Below are 19,510 nucleotides of genomic sequence, written 5' to 3'. Positions count from 1 at the left end.
ATTAACACATTTAATTTCATTGCTAACATTCCAGCATTGAGCAATTTATTATAAAATTTTACTAATTTAGTAGGTATAAAATGCTATATATTTTAAAATGCTATTTTTATTTCCACAAAGGAAAGATAATTTCCAAGGGCTGCTTGTTTAAAGGGAAAAGTTTTGGCACCAGAAAGATAAATCCAGGTAGCAGATAGTATCTTCATTTATTCTTTTGTCTGTACAAAGGAGGTAGGAGAGTGAGCTGGTACTCAACCTCTCCTTTAGAGGGTGAGAGCAGGTAGACCCGCCCCCTCAACCATCACATCCAGGCCTATGGTATGCAGCAGAGTGGGTACTACTGGACTAGTTTACACATTCTTGCTAGAACTTACCATAGGCAGTTTCAGTTTTACTGAACTTCTAAACCAGCAACATAAGTTAAGGATCCAAGAATATTAGATTGGCAACATGCAAATTGACTATCATCTAACAACTGGCATCTAGGCTCAGTCAGAAGGAGTTTTCAGGCAAACAGAATCTGGTGTGATGTTCATAGCTGCACAGAGGGAGCCAGGCCTCTTAGCTTTGCTATTTGTGTCAGTTCCCAAGGGAACTTAAGCGGGAAAAGCCCACTCTGATTTCCTCAGTTTTAGGTTGCCCATTTGCCTGAAAGAAGTGATGGGAAACTTGTGAACCAGAATCTTGGGAATATTCTGAGAATCTCAGATGGAAGGGACCATTTTAATAATAAAAGCTTTTTTCGGCCAGGCGCGGTGGCTCAAGCCTGTAATCCCAGCATTTTGGGAAGCCGAGGCGGGTGGATCACGAGGTCAAGAGATCGAGACCATCCTGGTCAACATGGTGAAACCCCGTCTCTACTAAAAATACAAAAAATTAGCTGGGCACGGTGGCGCGTGCCTGTAATCCCAGCTACTCAGGAGGCTGAGGCAGGAGAATTGCCTGAACCCAGGAGGCGGAGGTTGCGGTGAGCCGAGATCGTGCCATTGCACTCCAGCCTGGGTAACAAGAGCGAAACTCCGTCTCAAAAAAAAAAAAAAAGCTTTTTTCATAAAAAAAAATCAGATAACCTTTTCCCTATTTCACATTCTGGTTCAGATACCCAATAAAATGCAAATATAATGACAGAATTAACTTTGATAAGCTCTAAATCAGTAGCAAAATGTAAATCAAGATGCCTTATTAAGAAATAAATGTGGCCGGGCACGGTGGCTAACGTCTGTAATCCCAGCATTTCGGGAGGCCGAGGCAGGCGGATAATGAGGTCAGGTGATTGAGACCATCCTGGCCAACATGATGAAACCCCATCTCTACTAAAAATACAAAAATTAGCCAGGAGGGGTGGTGCACAACTGTAGTCCCAGCTACTCAGAAGCCGGGCAGGAGAATTGCTTGAACCAGGGAGGCAGAGGCTGCAGTGAGCCAAGACAGTGCCACTGCACCCCAGCCTTGGCGACAGAGCAAGACTCCATCTCAAGAAAAAAAAAAAAAAAATTGTTAAAGATTTGTTAAAAATGATCATGGTAAACAGAGATGATTTTAGGTTGTTTAATTGTGTCTCAGCCTGCCTTGCCCTTTACATATTTAACATTTATTTTTGATAGGAAAGTAATTTGTAGATGGGAAACAAATCTTATTTTATCTTAAAAACAATTCCATGAAGCATATATTATTATGGTGTCTTCATTTTACAAATGAGGAAACAGACTTAAAGAGGCTAAGGGCCTTGCCCCGAGGTCACATTGCTCAGAACTGTGTCTCAGCTCCCTTATTCAAGCTCTCCCATTTCTAAGGGTTTACCCTTCCTGCATTTGAAATCGAATGAAAGTGTAAATTCTTTTACCCAGACTGCAGAATGGGTCTAGGAAAGACAGTAATGCGCTTGAAAGGCTCATGCATGTAGGTGTTGGGGAGAAGCCATAGGATGGAGAATGTATGAACAGCAGGTGGCAGCAGTGTCCTTAGAGTACGTGGCTGCCCCGGGCAGTCCTCGGCAAGATCCATGCATATCATGGAGCCCTGAACCTAATGCCTGACCTCTGGTCTCTGACCTCCTGCTGAGCCAGGTGGACTACCTTATCTCCACCTAGTAAGGTGCAGTGTATCCCTGGGAAAGGAGTTGGGAAAGCAGGTGACTTGGGAGTCATTTATAATTGAAAGGCTCCCAACTGAATAACTGGTATAATGTGTGGTGGTGTGACCCTGGCATGTTACTTAGCTTCTCTGTTCTTCAATATCCTTTCTGTAAAATGGGGTTAATGGCCACCTGCCTCACAGGATCACTGAGATGATTAAAGGAACGTGGTATCCACAAAGCCGTTGGAAGCGCATAGTACCAGACACACACTACGTGTACGTTACCCATTATTATTATTCTTTGTTGAGGGCTTTGTCATTTGCAGTGGACTTTCATACCTACCATTTTATTCCATCCTCTCACCATATTTTGAGATGCAAATATTACACCCATTTAATAGAGGAGGACACCGGTTGAGCCAGAGAAAGTACAAATTAGCATGAGCTTTGAAGTCAGACAGATTGGAAGTCAGGCTCATTAGAACTGTGGGATTTGCACAAGTTACTTTGTTTGTAAATGGGTGATAATATTACCTATCATGTGGGTTTATGATGAGGATTAAATAAAACAACATCTATGAAGCCATCTGGTGCCGTTCCTCTTCCATGGTGAACACTTAAAATTATTCAAGGGATGTTTCAAAACATTAAAAAATATTTTAAAAGGCAAGTAAAGTTACTCACAATCTACCACCTAGAAAGAACCTTGTTATGACTATGATGTGGTTTTTCCCCTAGTGTTTGTAAGTGATATGGCCAGTGTCCCACTCATCACTTGACCAAAGATGGGGCAGGGCTGGGCTGCCTCAGGGCCAGGCTCTTCTGTGTACCCACTTTACACTTCCTCAGTCAAGGTAAGGCTTTCATGTCTTTTGGGAAACTGATGAAAAAATATTTCAAGTGTTTCAAGATCGAAAATATACGCTTCCATTTGAAAGCATGTAAAGAAACCAGAGGTACCCAAGACAATCTTATCATATAGTTAAAGGCTGGAATTCTGCCCAGAAAGTAGTGTTTCATGTGCAAAGCATGTTAATTTCTACAGATTTTTGTTTGGCCAACATTTTAACTGTGAAAACATTACTGTTCAAGCTGTTACAACTACAACAAGTAAATTTGGAAAAAATCAGTGAATTAATCATTTGACAAATGGATTAAATTGAGTGAATTAATGATTCAGCGAGTGGGTCTTTGGGTGCACCGATTTTTTGGCAAATTGGCTCACATCTCTTAACAGGGAGTAGTGCTCAATATATGTACTTGTTGAATTAATTAGCACATGAATGAATGAGTGCATTGAATCCTGCCATAAATAAAATGATCTTTCCCACCAAAAGTCAAATGACTTTACAAGATGTCAGCATTTTAAGAGTCCCGAAAGCGTCCTGAGACAGATATTCTGATTCTAGGGTCACGGCTACTCACCATGTGTGCAGCCCAACTCCGAATCCACACTCATTGCTCGGTTGGTTCCTCAGTGAGAGGTGGTGCTTTCCTGTTGGTTCTCAGGGTTGAAGCCCGCTCACTATGGGGCGTTGAAGACCCAGGTTTGAATCCTGCTGAGCTTGTCCATATCTTAGCCACAGAACACTGGCCAAGCCAGTACACCCTGGAACTGTGTCGTCACCGGTTACGAGGGGACTGTGCCGATGCCTGTCCTGCTTTGTTCCCAGCATATGCTCTCTGGGAGCAGGAAAGTGCTGGCTGAATTTCAGTTCCTTATGAGTCCATTATTATGAAAACCACAGTGGCCACATGTGCTCTCTGTTGTGGAGGGAGGTAGAGGGTTGGGGACAGTTCTCAGGGAAGGAGGGCCAGGCCTGCTCTCTGGGAGAGGGTCACTGCTCACCTTTGCTCTTTGGTCTCTGCCTTTCTGGTCACTGACACGCATGATAGAAGGGCACACACACCTATTAAACTGCCTCCCCCAGGTCATCTGCCAGCGAGGAGCTGGCAAACCCCAGTGACACTACAAATGCCTCCTCGCTGGCGACTTCAGGCTGAGGCCATTTGCCTGGAGCCACTGGGGTGGAGAAGGGAGGAAAGCCTGGGTCCTCCCAGTCACCTTGGGCCTCGTGTGGCCAAACTGGGTGGCATCCTCCTTTGTCTGGCCTCTTGGCTCCCAGCTCTGAATGCAGCATGAGAGAGGGCAGAAGGGGTGTCTACTGGGCACCTTTGCTGCCTCAAAGCTAAAGAAACCTGGCTGGGGAGGGCCGGACAGGGAAGACACACAGCTGGGCATGACAGGGAGGGTGTGTAATGGTGTAAGCTTGGGAACAGGATCAAAGACAACAAGGGGGCAATAGGTGTCTGGAGAACGTTATTTTTTTCCTCCTCCCTTTTCTCAAGTGTAAGAGTGAAATCATTGAAGAAAAAAAAAATACACTCTTCAAAGGGGAATTGGCAATCAGTGTTGAATTTTAGTGCTGAAGTGGGTGACAGCACATTCCAGCTGCACTCAGGAGACCTTCGGCTGCTGAGTGACACTGCACCAGCCACCTGCCACCAGCCCCGTCAAGCAGTCATTTACCACCCACCCGGTCCGGCTCACTTTCTGTTTCCTGAGTGACATTACCCCTAGTGGAGACTTCACATAACACTTCATCATGCTTGAAAGGTGCTTCTTCCTCCCAGAGAACCTCATATCCACCCTCTAAAAGCTCATCTGTCTGAACAGCACTTCAGGGTTAAAAGCACTTGGACTCTGAAATGGAAGTTTCTGAGGTTCCATCTAATCCCATTATTACCCAGACGTCAGCTGGGCCCTCCTTTCACCCTCAGAGATTTGGTTCAATTTAGCCTGGACCCCAATTCCAGGGCCAGTTTAAGACCATTACAGGCCCCAGGGTCTTTTAATTAAGGAGTCCGCATTCCACATCATATCAAACACATGAGCGTATACTCATATTTCACATTATCACATGTTTGCTGTAGAAAAGATCAAAAGGACTTTATTAATCTTGCTTTTGAAATTATAGCTGCTCATTTCCTACATGGCTGGCCATGTTCTCCAGGCTGCTGTTGAGCATACACAGGACATTTTATGGAGGGAGAAAATCAAACCTTAGTATTATTTTCAAACAGAGAATCCAGAAATACTAAATGTAAACATGAATGAAGTTTGTTAGGTGGGCTCTGGATGAAGAGACCCCCCGCCCCAAACAGGCTTTGTGTGAGCAACATGGCTGTTTATTCACCCAGGTGGGAGTGGGCTGAGTTTAAAAAGAGAGTCAGCAGAGGGCGGTGGGATAGGAGTTGGTTTTATAGGCTTGGGGTAGGCAGTGAAAAGTTACGGAAGTACAGTTCAGGCAGTTTTTGCAAGCTGAGAGGGGGTCGTAGGGTCTGGAGTCACGAGGTTGACCTGTCAGTTGAGCAAGGTCGGTTACAAAGTCCAGTTGGCTTATCAGTTGAGGCAGGAATAAGAAACAATAGAGGAATGTCTCAAAGTTAATTAGGTGCCATCGGGGTTGGTCATTCTTCTCTTTTTGTGGTTTTCCAGTTACTTTAGACTTTCTAGTTCCAGAAACTCATCTAGAGGTGTATGTGCAGGTCACAGAGGTTACCATGCAGTCAACGGCACAGTCTAAAACACCTTACAAAGTTGACACTGTTTTATAGACATTTAAGTAAAATATATTCCTTGCAATTTCATACTTTTTTTTTTTTTTTTGCCAATCAGTTTGAGCTTATGAAGTTGCTCAGGTTAGCCTTGAACTGATGACCTCGCCTTCGCGAGCGCCATGACCTCCGGTGGGAGCCACTTTGGACCTCCAGCAATTTCATACTTTATATTTTAGATCCAATAATTTTTTTCTTTGCATGTCACTTATTTTCGCAGGCCTTTGAAAAAAGCTCGTTGGCCGCAGGCCCTGTCCCTGGGGCCCTGCTTACCAGGTGGCCCTGCTGGCAGTTGCTGAAAGCCCTTCCCAAGATTTTGGCTGACCCCTCACCTCATTTTCAGCATCTTTCTGATTCCCTGCTCCTGTGTATCTATCTGCCTGTGTTTCAGTTTCGGTATCAAAACTGACTGCAAAGTCCAGCTCCTTCATTGTTACACTGGACATTTCATGAGGTACCTGGACACATTCTGAGGGCCATGGAGAGCTGTTATTTACATACCCTGTAAACTCCTGCCATCTGCTTGGCTCAAGCCTTTTGCTCCCAGTGCCCACCCTCTCTCACTCCACATCCTGCCAAAGTAAGCTCTCCAGGGAGCCTGCACCACATCAACCACTTCCTTCATCTGGTGGCTTCTCTTTCAAACGGCGAGGCCCACCAGGAATGCCTGCAGTCCCTATCTCCCTTGAATCGGCACAGCCACACTGCTCCATCTCTACACAAACAGCATCCGATGCCTCCATCCCTTCCACAGCTTCCTGGGCAGGAGCTGCTGCTGGACACATCCCAGGATGGGGATCTCACTGTCTCTCAGGACAAGGCTTTTGCTTGCCTTTTAGCCTATTCTCCCATTAAAAAGTAATGTGAGGCTGGACGAGGTGGCTCATGCCTATAATCTCAGCACCTCGGAAGGCCAAGGTGGGAGGACTGCTTGAGCCCAGGAGTTTGAGACCAACCTGGGCAACACAGGGAGACCCCGTCTTACAAATGCTACTACTAGTAGTAAAATTAGTTGGGCGTAGTGGTGCACACTTGTAGTCCCAGCTACTCAAGAATCTGGATCACTTGAGCCTGGGAGATTGAGGCTGCAGTGAGCCATGACTGTGCCACTGCACTGCCGCCTGGGCGACAGAGAGATAACCCAGTCTCAAAAAACAAGAAGAAAGTAATAAGAGGGATCTGAATTCTGGCTTCATTCCGACTGCTCCCGATCCTGCCTCTTGGCTATTCTGACCTTCAACCTACCCCTGAGAGGCAGAGCTGTGTCTCCATGGGACAACTGAGGAGCCCTGTAGTAAAGTCCCAGCTGAGATCCAGGCCTCTTGACTTGCAGTCCTAGGCTTTCTTAAGGTCCCATTTTCTCCCTGACTGCCTTTTATTACCTGTTACCCGGCTTTCTTCAGGGAAGAAGTGCACTGCACTGTGAATTTCCTTCAGCAAACAGAAGCTCTTTGCTTGTTAAAGTAAACAGCGCTGCAGAGGGTGGGGACAGGGAGGAGCCAGGATGGGAACAGGGCCAGCTTCCCCACTAGCCACAGGAGGCACAGTGCCCAGGGCCCACAATAGGACCCATGGAAATAGTGTGATTTCTTTTTCTTTTTTCTATTTTTTTGACATGGAGTCTTACCCTGTCACCCAGGCTGGAGTGCAGTGTCTCGATCTCTACTTACCGCAACCTCAGGTTCAAGCAGTTCTCCTGCCTCAGGCTTCTGAGTAGCTGGGACTACAGGCACGCGCCACCACACCCAGCTAATTTTTGTATATTTGGTCGAGCCAGGGTTTCATGTTGTCCAGGATGGTCTCCATTTCTTGACCTCCCGCCTCGGCCTCCCAAGGTGCTAGGATTACAGGTGTAAGCCACTGCGTCCAGCCACGATTTCTTTTAAAATTGGGAGAAAAAAAAATACTTACAAATATGTCTTCTTACCAATGCATAAGTAAAATATGAATTTTAACATTTTTTCATGAAAAGACCCATGAAGGCAACAGTGACCAGGGTCCATGTACTTAACAGTGATAATACGGCCCTGGTGAGGCAGGCATCTCTTTACTGAAATTTACATGTGACAGCCCATTTAAGGCACAGTTGTGCTACTGAGGGGACGGAGACCTGGTACCTCCTGGCCTATGAGCTGTCACCTTCCCACAAACACCCAGATGCCCCAGTAAATGAATGACAAGGCCGGTTCTGGTGGAGTGGTCAGCACGTGTTGGCTCCAAATGCCCAATCCTTTTGGGGGCCTCTTTTTAAAAATATTTCTTTAAATATGTTTTATTAGCTTTCTAAATTACGAAAGTAAATATAATTGGAAAAATACAAAACCCAAAGTCAATGGATTGAAAAAATTTAACTCCCTTGTTTCCCCTCCCCAAGTAACGGCGGTTAAGTCGGTGTGCACCTTTACAGATGTTTTTTCTATGACTATACAAACATTCGACTTGTTTCTTGGACTTCACATTACAGTCATAGGAGAATCATGTGAATGGCATAAAAGCAAGACGGTCTGACGACTCCAAACCATAACATTTCCAGATCTACTGACTCAGAATTCCTGTTTCTAGAGGACCGCACCCACATGGCTCTGTGCATCCGCGGCAACTTGGTCTTTCCTTCTTTCCTGAGTTTGGTTAAGAGTAAGGGACTGATACTGAGTGGACTCAGTACACAGGTGCATGAATTTCCCACTTAGCAATGTTCCCTTCCGGCTAACGCTGGGGGTGAAGCGTCCTTAATTGCTCAGTCCAGTTATCTAGATGCGTCCAGGTTCCATTCGCAGATAAGGATTAGGGGCTGGAGGCGCTTCCAGATGTGCTGGAGAGGATTGTTTCCTCACTGAGCACTCGTGGGCCTTGCTGGCTGAGCTAGGCTTTTCAAAACCAGGTAACTTCTCCATCCAGTGGCGCCAGGCTTAGCTGGGGGCCTCAGAATTTTATCAACTGCGTCTAGGAGTCATCTCGGAATGCAGTGAGTGCTCTGGGGATCTCGCAGGAGCGCGGGGCTAGGAGGGTGCATCGGTGGTCCCGGGGCCCCTGCAGGTAGGTGTGGTTGGCGCGAAGGCCGTCTCTTGCCGGCAGGGTCCAGAGGGGGCAGTCAGAGTCTGGCACTATAGGCCTCACCTGGGTATCCGCCCTGCTTCTTGGGTCGCGGCACGGGTTCGGGCCGAGGGCCCCCGCATCTTGCGTTTACGGCTTCCTGAGACGGGCATGGGACCTAGAGAAAACCCCTCTGCATGACCCCACGAGGAGAACTAAGGACACCCACCCCGTCATGTCCTAGACGGCTTCATAAGCCAGAGGATCCGGTGGTAGTGCCAAGCAGGGCACCACCCTGGTCATAAGCACCTGAGAGGTGGAGCAAAGGTCAGGCCCCGCGGTGGCCCTGGCTTCCCTCTCCCGCCTCCCCGGCGGGACCATTTCTCACCCAACCCGGCGCTGGAGGGCACGGCCGGGGTCGGTCTACTCACTGTCAGGAACTGGCCAGAAAAGGCCACTGGAGTCTCGCCCTGCGATGCGCTTAATCCGCGGAGGGGCCACCCGCAGCTGGAGGGGCGGAGGAAGCTGGAACTGAGTTTTATTCGTGTTTCGGGGTTTGGAGCTGCCGGGCTTTTCCGCGGTCTCCTTTCTAGAGGCCTCTTTCCCCAGCTCTACCCTCGGCTTTGCAGGTGGGTGCGTGGGGGCTGGAGGGTCTCAGGAAGCCGCGAGGAGTGCGGGCCTGGGCGGGTCCTGGTGCCGTCATTTTTCGTTGTTGTTGTTGTAATTTAGACGGAGCCTCGCTCTGTCGCCCAGGCTGGAATGCAGTGGCATGATCTCGACTCACTGTAACCTCCATCTCCAGGGTTCAAATGATTCTCCTGCCTCAGCCTCCCGAGTAGCTGGGATTACAGGCATGTGCCACCACACCCGGCTAATTTTTGTATTTTTAGTAGAGATGGGGTTTCACTGTGTTGGCCAGTCTGGTCTCGAACTCCTGACCTCAGGTGATTCACCCGCCTTGGCCTCCCAAACTGCTGGGATTATAGCCATGAGCCACTGTGCCTGGCTTTTTTTGGGGGGGATTTTTCTTAAGAGGTGATACCATACAGAGTGTGTAGTAGTTTTTCTTACTGAAGAAGAAAACAGCTTAAAACTTAGCCCTGGTTTAGGATACAGTCCACTCCTTTTCTCCTATCAAGTCAGTGTGGGCATGAGTACACTGCTCTGCCCTACACATCACAGGGACAGGGAGCAGTGAGGCCATGGGCCATGCTCTGGGGGACTAGCATCAGCTCTCTCAGCTGGGGGCAGCTTGTTTTCTCCTTTGGACTTCCACCTCACTTACAGCTCAACCCTTGGCTTCCTGAAGGACAGATGGGCAGTTCATTAGAAAGCCTTGCCTGGCTCATCCTCAAACCGCCTCCTCTCCCCCTAGTATCTCATTAGCATTCTCAGCAGAGAAGCAGCATAAAATGGAGTGTTTTTTTTTTTTTTTTTTTAAAGTGAGATCTGCCTGTAGCCAGCCCTGTGTTCCAATCTCAGCTCTATCACTTCCCAGATCTGTGTCTGTTTTTGAACCTCAATTTTGTTAGTAGTTAAAATGGGGATATTACCTATTCATACAGTTGTATTAAATGAGGAAGGCAATGAAAAGCCCATAGAACCAGCGGCAGCTTAGAATTGGAAAGGTCTAGGGCAAGTGTCCTGAAGCTATGGTTTTCTACTTAATATAAAGAAACATCACTGGGTGTGGTGGCTCATGCCTATAATCCCAGCACTTTCGGAGGCCGAGGTGGGTGGATCACGTAAGGTCAGGAGTTCAAGATCAGCCTGGCCAACATAGTGAAACCCTGTCTCTACTAAAAAATACAAAAATTAGCCGGGGCTGGTGGTGAGCGGATATAATTCCAGTTGCTTGGGAGGCTGAGGCAGGAGAATCACTGAACCCGGGAGGTGGAGGTTGCATGAGCCAAGATCTCGCCACTGCACTCCAGCCTGGGCTACAAAAGCAAAACTGTCTGAAACACACACACACACACACACACACACACACACACACACCCCAATAGTGTGTATGCATCAAAGATAGAGGGGGCAGCCATCCGTGCTTTCGCCCTCTAGCATATAGGAGCTCCTCTCCTTTCAGATGACTTGGTTCCATCTACCAAGAATCTGTCTTTGTAGTTCTGCCCCCACTTCCCACCCCTATCAGCCATGGAGAGACTGTGGCATAATGGGAAATGCTCTGGATGTGCCATCAGGGACCCTGAAGTGTGACGTGAACCCCGCTGCCCCTCAGCTGGAGATCTTGCTTCAGCAAGTGCAATCTGGGCTTTAGTTCCAGACCTGCAAAACGACGTCTCCCTTCCCATTCTAGCATCTCTGATTTTATGATTCTGGGAAAACTCAAAGTTTCTTCACATCAGGAAAAGATTGAGCATTCATTGTTTAAAGGTTATTTCATAACATACACTTCATTGAGCTATGAAAACAGAGAGTTTGAAAACTTCACTACCGACTGAGGCGGGAAGGCAGAGGAAAAGCCTGCCACCTTCCATGAACTCCCCACATTTCACATCCTGTCGGTGGAATGGACTTTAAAATTGCTCACAGGAGCTAGAAGGCTCACATGCTGCGGCTGACCCGGGAATTCTCATACATCACCCCACTGTGACACTCAAGGCTCATATTGGTGAAACCAACCAAGTCTCTGGTAAATTCAGGAAGAATCTAGAATTCCATAGAACCAGGGGAATCACACAGGCTCGGATTTCACCAGCTTTCTCTACTTCAAAATTCTTAGGCTGGCAACCCAGACCAAGTGTACTTTTCTTGAAGTGGATCAGCTACAAAACCATAAGTTTGGGGAGAGAGTACATATGGGGACATGAGGTGCAGAGGGCAAAATGACAATCGCACATATACCGATAAACGCGGGGGTGGGGGAGGATGGAGAAAAACCCGTTCTGGAATTCCTGTCCTTGCTCTTCACTCCTCCTACTCGTTGCAGTATGGAAACCATTTAGCTGCAGACAAACAGTTTCCTAGGCATGTTCTTGGGACCATTCCAGTAAATCATGTCCTTTTCTACCCCTGGGAAAGTCTCTCCCTTGCTTGGGTCATAACTCAAAACTACAGCTTCGAGATACTGACCCTGCTTCCAGTCGGCCTCTAGTGAGCGGAGGCTCTGTAAGTATGGTGTGTGCACCAGTGCCAAAGGCCTGAGCTCCAAGAATGACCCACAGTAAAAGACAAGCCAGGCCAGGCACTGTTGCTCATGCCTGTAATCCCAGCACTTTGGGAGGCCAAGGCAGGAGGATTACTTGAGCTCAGGAGTTGCCCAGCCTGGGCAACATGAAGAAACCCCATTTCTACAAAAAATACAAAAATCATCCAGGCATGGTGGCGTGTGCCTGTCGTCCCAGCTACTCAGGAGGCTGAGGTGGGGGTGTCACTTAAGCCCAGGAGGTCCAGGCTGCGGTGAGTTATGGTGGCACCACTGCACTCCAGCCTGGGCAACAGAGCAAGACCCTGTCTCAAACGAAACAAAACAAAAACAAAATCAAAAGACAAGATAAAGAGGGGATGTCTCTCGGGTCATGCAGTTCCTGCTTCTGACAAAACCTGTCCTCCAGAACTAGAAGAGGCAACATTTTCATTTCTCTAACCTAAAAAATTTCAAACAAATCTCAAAAATGTGATTTTACTAGTAAGTCTTATATTTACACATAAACTCTCTGGGAATTTATCTCCCTAAGCAATGGTTCCTACTAAAATGAGATAATATCTAGTGATTTTATAAAAAACACTGAAACAAGTTGATGGGATGAATACAGGAGTACAGGCAGCTTCCGGGCAGAGTCAATCAACTTTTTCTGTAAAGGACCAGAGAGCCAGTACCTTAGACTGTGGGCCATGAGGTCTCTGTCACAACTCAACTCTGTCATCATAGCACCAAAGCAGCCACAGACATTGTGTAAGTGAATGCATGTGGCTGTGCTCCAATAAATATTTATATGCTGAAATTTGATTTTCATGTAATCTTCATATATCATAAACTGTTATTCCTCTTTTGAGTTTTTTTTTTCAACCATTAAAAAATTAAAAAGCTATTCTTGGCTCTCAGGTTTGTACAAAAACAGGTGGTAGACTGAATTCTGCCCACAGACCAAAGTTTGCCAAGCTCTGATTTAGAGGTTTCCCAGGGCAAAAATGCTAACAAGTTAGTTGGTTTTTGGTCAATGTAACCTTTCCCTATGGGCACTGGCATTTTAGAATAAGATAAGCAGATAAGGAAAATGGAAGTCAAAGGAATACGTTATTAATAGAGGAATTTCAAAAGGGTAAGGAAAAATGTTTTGAAGAAGGTCCCTCATCTGACATTTTGTAAACAACTGTTAACTTTACCTTCAGGTGGAGTGAGTTTCACCTTTGTCAAGTTCAGTAGACTTCTGTTGAGCTGTTACATTCCAGGAACACACTAAGTGCAAAGATGATGCCAAAACAGCCCCTGCCTTCTGAGAGGGATAACTGCTGTTAAATAATGAGAGATCCCTTCCATTTAGTGATGGGATTGATTCCTTCATCGAACCATTTTTTTTTTTTTTGAGACGGAGTCTTGCTCTTGTCGCCTAGGCTGGAGTGCAATGGCACAATCTTGGCTCACTGCAACCTCTGCCTCCCAGGTTCAAGTCATTCTCCTGCCTCAGCCTCCCGAGTAGCTGAGATTACAGTCACGGCCACCACATCTAGTTAATTTTTGTATTTTTAGTAGACACGGGGTTTCGCCATGTTGGCCAGGCTCAAACTCCTGACCTGGTGATCCGCCCACCTCAGCCTCCCAAAGTGCTGGGATTACAGGCATGAGGTCATTGAACAAACATTGATTGAGCAAGCCAGGCCCTGTGTCAGGTGCTACCCATTTCAAGGTAAATAAGTTCTAAAGATGTTTCTGGTAAACAACTTCCTTCCTCATTATTAAATAAGAACCTTGTTTTTGTTTGCTTGAGGAAAAAGACAGAGGCCGAGGGGCAGCTTGACCAGATGGAAGAGTAAAGGGGAGATCGAAGTGTGACTGCTCTGCCTTAGCAGGGCTGGAGTTGGGTGAAGTGCCTAGCTTGCAAAATTTAAGAAGGAGCCGCATGCAGTGGCTCACACCTGTAATCTCAGCACTTTGGGAGGCTGAGGCAGGAATATCACTTGAGGCCAGGGGTTTGAGACCAACCTGGGCAACATAGTGAGACCCTGTCTCTACAAAAAATAAAAAAAATTAGCTGGGTGTGGTGGTGCCTGCCTGTACCCCAGCTACTCAGGAGGCTGAGGCGGGAGGGAGGATCACTCGGACCCAGGAGTTGGAGGCTGCAGTGAGCTACAATTGTGCTGCGACATTGTGGCCTGGGTGACAGAGCAAGATCCCGTCGCTTAAAAAGTACAATAAAAAATGTAAGGAGGCATTCATGTGCAAGCACTCGTGTGACTTCAGAGTACGCACCTCCTTAAATTTGGCACCCTAGCGTGCCCCACTCGTCACCCCCTAGTCCAGCCTGTGCATTGGCTCCCCCTAAGAATGCTGTGGTCCCAGGAGGACCTGGACCTCCACTTTCACTGTAGAGCCCACAGATTCTCTCACTCCCCTCTCCCTCCCCAGCAGCACTGCTATGCATACCCCTCCTTCCTTCTGCTAGAGAGAAAGATGCCATCAAGTAGGAGGAGCTGTGTCCGGCCCATCAGGGCCTCCAGATCTCACTCTCTGTCCACTCACCTGGCTCCGAGGAGTCCACACTGGAATGGGCATTTGTGGGTTTTGGACACATAGTGCTCATGTCCCCTTCCTAAGATGCCCCAATTTTCAGATGCAGAATTGAGGAACGACCTCTTTTTCACTGTACATAGCCTTATGGAACTCCTCCCAGGGCCTTACCATCCCAGGGCTGAGGCTGGTATGAAGCCCAGGACCTGGCCATTGGTGCTCCCCTCCAGGACTGGGAGTCCTGAGCTGAGGGAACTGGTTTCTTTTTCTTGCCACCAACCACCGTGACCCCTACAGTCCCTCTGAGGAATGCCCATGTTACACAGTACACCATACCTCAGAGCCCTGCTTCTCCAGGTGTGGTCCACAGGCCGGCAGCACCCAGAGGTGGCCAGAAATGCAGAGGCTGGAGCCAGTCCCGACCACAGCAGAATCTGCATTTGGACAACATCCCTGGTGGGCTCCTGTGCTCATCTAAGTGTAGGGAGTGCCTCTCTACACCTTTCCTCGCGCTCCCACCGAATTTCACAGCCGCGGGGGCCTGGGGAAGGGACCTGTCTTGGCGTGCATGAGTAGCTGAAACTGAAGGAGGCTCTGGGCTGGCCCTGCCTTTCCAGATGACCTCACTCCCCGAGGACTCCTCAGCTACGGGCTTCTCAGATGCGCTTACCAGGTGCATAGTGAATGGCTGACTCTCAAAGAAGACATATTGGGCAGTGAGCTCAGAAAATAACATTTGAACAAATCTCTCTCCAGAGAAGCCCCTCCCCTTCCAAGGTGTGGGGCAATGGAGGCCAGAGACTCCTGAGGTTGCTTCACAGGGTAAACTTCGCTACAAAGTCCCTCGAGCTGAGATAGTGGTGGCTGTGGTTCCTTTTCTCTAGAGAAGGAACCTACTGTATCTTTTTAGGTGGATCAGGAGTGAAGAAAGGGCATGAATAACTCTAATATTCATAGGCAGCCTGTCATGTACCAGGCCCCAGACAGATTTCACCTTTTATTCTTATTTATTAATTTGAATAGAGACAGGGTCTTATTCCATCGCCCAGGCTGGAATGCAGTGGTGCTCATAGCTCACTGCAGCCTTGACCACCTGGGCTCAGGCGATCCTCACGCTTCAGCTTCCCAAGTAGCTGGCACTACCAGTGCATGCTACTATGCCTGCTTAATTATTTAAAAATATTTTTGGCTGGGCGCAGTGGCTTATGCCTGTAATCCCAACACTTTGGAAGGCCAAGGGGGTGGATCACAAGGTCAGGAGTTCAAGACCAGACTGGCCAACATGGTGAAACCCCATCTCTACTAAAACATACAAAAATTAGCTGGGCATGGTGGCTCGTGCCTGTAATCCCAGCTTCTCAGGAGGCTGAGGTGGGAGAATTGCTTGAACTGGGTCCTGGGAGGTGAAGGTTGCAGTGAGCTGAGATCACACCACTGTATTCCAGCCTGGGCTACAGAGCAAGACTCCATCTCAAAAAAAAAAAAAAAGAAATTTTCTTTTTTTGTAGAGATGAGGTCTCACTATGTTGCTCAGGCTGGTCTTAAACTCCTGGGCTCAAGTGATCCTCCTGCCTCGACCTCCCTAAGTGCAGGGATTACAGATGTCAGTCACCAGACCTGGCCTTTTTTTCTTTTTCTTTTTAAAAGATGGGGGTCAGAGCAACTGTCACTCAGGCTGGAATGCAGTGGAAAGATCATAGCTCATTGTAGTCTCTATCTCCTGGGCTCAAGTGATCCTTCCACCTCAGGCTCCCAAGTAGCTAGGACTGCAGGGCTGTATCGCCACACCTGGCTAATTTCATTAAAAACCTTTTTTTTTTGGTAGAGATAGGGTCTTGCTTATTGTCCGGGCTAATCTTGAACTCCTCTCAAGCAGTTCCCCCCATGTCGGCCTCCCAAGTAGCTGGGATAGCTTTTAGTCTTTAACACAACTATAAGGAACAGGCTCTTAGAGAGGAGGAAACTGACATTCAGAGAGGCTGAGTAAACTGAAATTCAGAAAAGCTGAGTAACTCACTTCAAATTCCCCAGCTGGTGACTGGGAAGTAGAAGGATTGAACTCGGGTTTTTATCAGTGTTGCAGATTCACAAAAGTACATGCAACATAACACATGCAGTATAAAAGTTGTTGGCATGTCCTCATACGATCAATGGTAGTGGCGATACTGATGGCTGAGTGTGGGGGAAGGTGGGTGGTGGCCTTGGGAGAGTCCAGGGCATAGACCAGGGGCTCAGCTCTCTGTGGTGGTATTAGACTGACGAGATGTTCAGCTAACATGAGATATCCTTTGCACCAAAGGCATTTGTAACTCAAGATAAAACATCACTAAACTAGGAAGTGGAAATAAGACTACATAAATTCAGATTTTTCCATAATGACTTTGTCAATGCCTTTTTTTTTTTTTTTGAGACAGGGTCTCACTCTGTTGCCCAGGCTGGAGTGCAGTGGTGTGATCACGGCTTACTGTAGCCTCAACTTCCTAGGATCAATTGATCCTCCCATTTCAGCCTCCAAAGTAGCTGGGACCACAGGCATGTGCCACCACACCCAGCTAGTTTTGTATATTTTTTGGAGAGATAGAGTTTTGCCATCTTACCCAGGCTGGTGTTGAACTCCTTGACTCAAGCTATCCTCCTGCCTCGACCTCCCAAAGTGCTGGGATTTGGCAATGCCTTTTTTTGAAATATAAAATAACGAAATTCTACCACTGTTTCTCATTCTTTTGGGTGCTATGCTTTTGTGAATGCACTCAGTACAAACCCCTGTAGGACAATCCAGCTCTAATGAATGGTAAGCTGACCTCCTGTTTCCTTTTAATTCCAGATCTGAGACTAAGGGATGTTTGCTCATTTATTGGAGGTGGCAGTGATTCCTCCACCGGGAAGACCAGTGGTGTGCACCATGCTTAGAGAGGTGAGTAGGCTGAAAACTTACGTAGTCATTTCGCAAACATTTCTGGAGTGCCTGCTATCCCCATTCCTGGGCTCTCAGTCAAGAATGTAATTGAAGCCCCAGGACAATAGAGTGTGAAAGGAAAGATGTTCCCTGGTGTCAGATGCCCTGGCCAGCCAGAACCAAAAGCATGGAGTAGATGCTTGGCTTTTATCCTTGGTGCTGGCTGGGTCCCTGTGTCCTGCCCTATACCCGAAATCCTCTTTAGGCAAAAGGCAAACCTAACTAGAAAGCTCCAGCTCAGGCCTCTGCCGGCATCTCCAGAACCTGCTGTAACTGAGAACAGCCTGCTTCCTCCCACCAACCCCCCTGTTTAAAGGTTAAACATACGAAGGCAGGAGAGGCAAGCCCAACAGGGGGAACCGCAAAGCAGCCCCTCAGATGCTAACAGTTTCACCAGAGGACCAGGATATTGTTATTGTCTAAACTCCGCTTCTAAGTGCCCCAAGAAACCCTGTAGTGTCTGACAGCAAGATCAACGAGGAGGGGAGCTGGGTTTTCATAGCGTGACTGAGAAGTCCCCAGGAAACCTAAACCCTGGGTATAAACCCCAGTGTGCTCTGGGGAGACAACACCTGGACACCTCTTCTGGATGCCACTGGAGAGGAACTTCCTGGAGAGCTGGTGATGGTTGGTCATTGGGGTCTACTCAGGCCCCTCTTCCCATGCTGGAGAGGGGCTGTTCTTACGGCTCACCAGTGCTGGACTTTAGTGTTGACGGGTGGTGAAGTGTGCTTCCGTGAGATTTAAGGGGGGTGGTCCCGCTGGGCTATCAGGCTAACGCGCAACTGGCCCTGACACATCCCGATGAATCATCCTGGTGAAATGAACATCAGAGGCAGCCTTGAAGGAGAGAATGACAGCACACTAGGGCAGCCTGACAGGTGATTAGGGAAGAGGTGAGGGGCGGCCTTGTCTTTGAATCCTGGGGACTTCCAAGGGCTGATCACCAGGATCTGAGACTATGTAAAGAACACAGCAATAGGAGTTGCTCACCACTGAGTTTGCTATCCAGGCACCATACTAAAACTTTTCATGCAATATCTTAGTTATTCATGCTCTGAACATTACGATGCAGGGTGCTGTTATTATGATCCCCATTTTGCAGATGGGGAACTAATCACAGAGAAGTTGAGCGCTTACTTTAAGTCACACAACTAGTTAGTGGCAGGGGTGGGTTTTCAATTCTGGTCTAATTTCGAAGGCTGGGATCGTACACACTATCTAGGCTGCCTCGTTAGTGGGGCAGTTAAGTTTTCTCTATGGCTGCTTCCTCCTTCTATCACTGTTCATCATCCAGTAATTAAGGGCCGTCCCAGAACTGAGGCCCGGGGCAGTGCCTCTAAGCCCACACATGCATCATTCACTTTTATCAACACTGGGTCTGGACAAGGGGTACAGGAAAGAGCCGGTGGCTGTGGTGAAGGTGTGTCTTAAGCTCAAGTTTGTGTGTTTTTGCAGGGGTAGCAGGACAGATGAGGGAGGGGGCAAGACAGAGATACCGTGCAAGTAGATTTCCTCAAGGCCTTACCCCCCACACCAGTTTTGGAAAAGTTGTTTTGTTTTTCTTTTAAGAACCTGAGGCCTGGAAATCAAAAAAGGAGTCCAGGCTGGAGCGGGAATCACTACATAGTTAAAACCAACTTAACACTGTATTTAGGGTATGTCTGTGCTTAAATGAAATAGTTTTTTTTTTTAAGTGTATGTTTTCATTTCTATATGTAATATCCATATTACAAAAAATCTCCTATCAGTCCTAGTTGTGAGAACAAAAAAAATTAGGAAAACCCAATGATCAAAAATAGGAGAACAAATTATGGCACACTGACCAGAAGACGAGGTGAGCAGCAGCACAGGAAGATGCTTATGCAAATTTTTTTGAATAAAAACCAACATTTTGAATAAAAAGCCTTCCATAAACCCACAGGCAAAAACGTATGGAAAATAAAAGTTATTTTTTTCCACTGGTGACCTTTTTTTCCTTCATAGATTTTCTCGATTGTTTTTATAATGCTTTGTGACAAATACAGAATGTACACAATTAAATGGTGGCATTTACCTTATGTGTACATTTTGCTTATTTCCCTTGCAACTCTGTATCCAAATGTAGCAAATAGCTTTTCATTTGAACTTGCAAATTG

At 47.2% G+C, this 19,510-nt stretch overlaps 1 long non-coding RNA gene across 1 annotated transcript in view; it reads left to right on the top strand.

Annotated features, from left to right (window-relative positions):
• LOC118145070 (uncharacterized) overlaps positions 1 to 17,335 on the top strand; it is a 39,378-nt gene extending 22,043 nt beyond the window's left edge. Inside the window, exon 3 of the long non-coding RNA XR_013520694.1 lies at positions 17,241 to 17,335. This is a non-coding gene — a long non-coding RNA (uncharacterized LOC118145070). The remainder of the gene's footprint in view (positions 1 to 17,240) is intronic.
• Positions 17,336 to 19,510: the final 2,175 nt, after the last annotated feature.

This window comes from Callithrix jacchus, chromosome 8 (assembly GCF_049354715.1).
Source record: "Callithrix jacchus isolate 240 chromosome 8, calJac240_pri, whole genome shotgun sequence".
NCBI lineage: Eukaryota > Metazoa > Chordata > Mammalia > Primates > Cebidae > Callithrix > Callithrix jacchus.
Note: the sequence above shows the minus strand (reverse complement) of the source record. Positions and strands in the feature narration are given on the sequence as shown.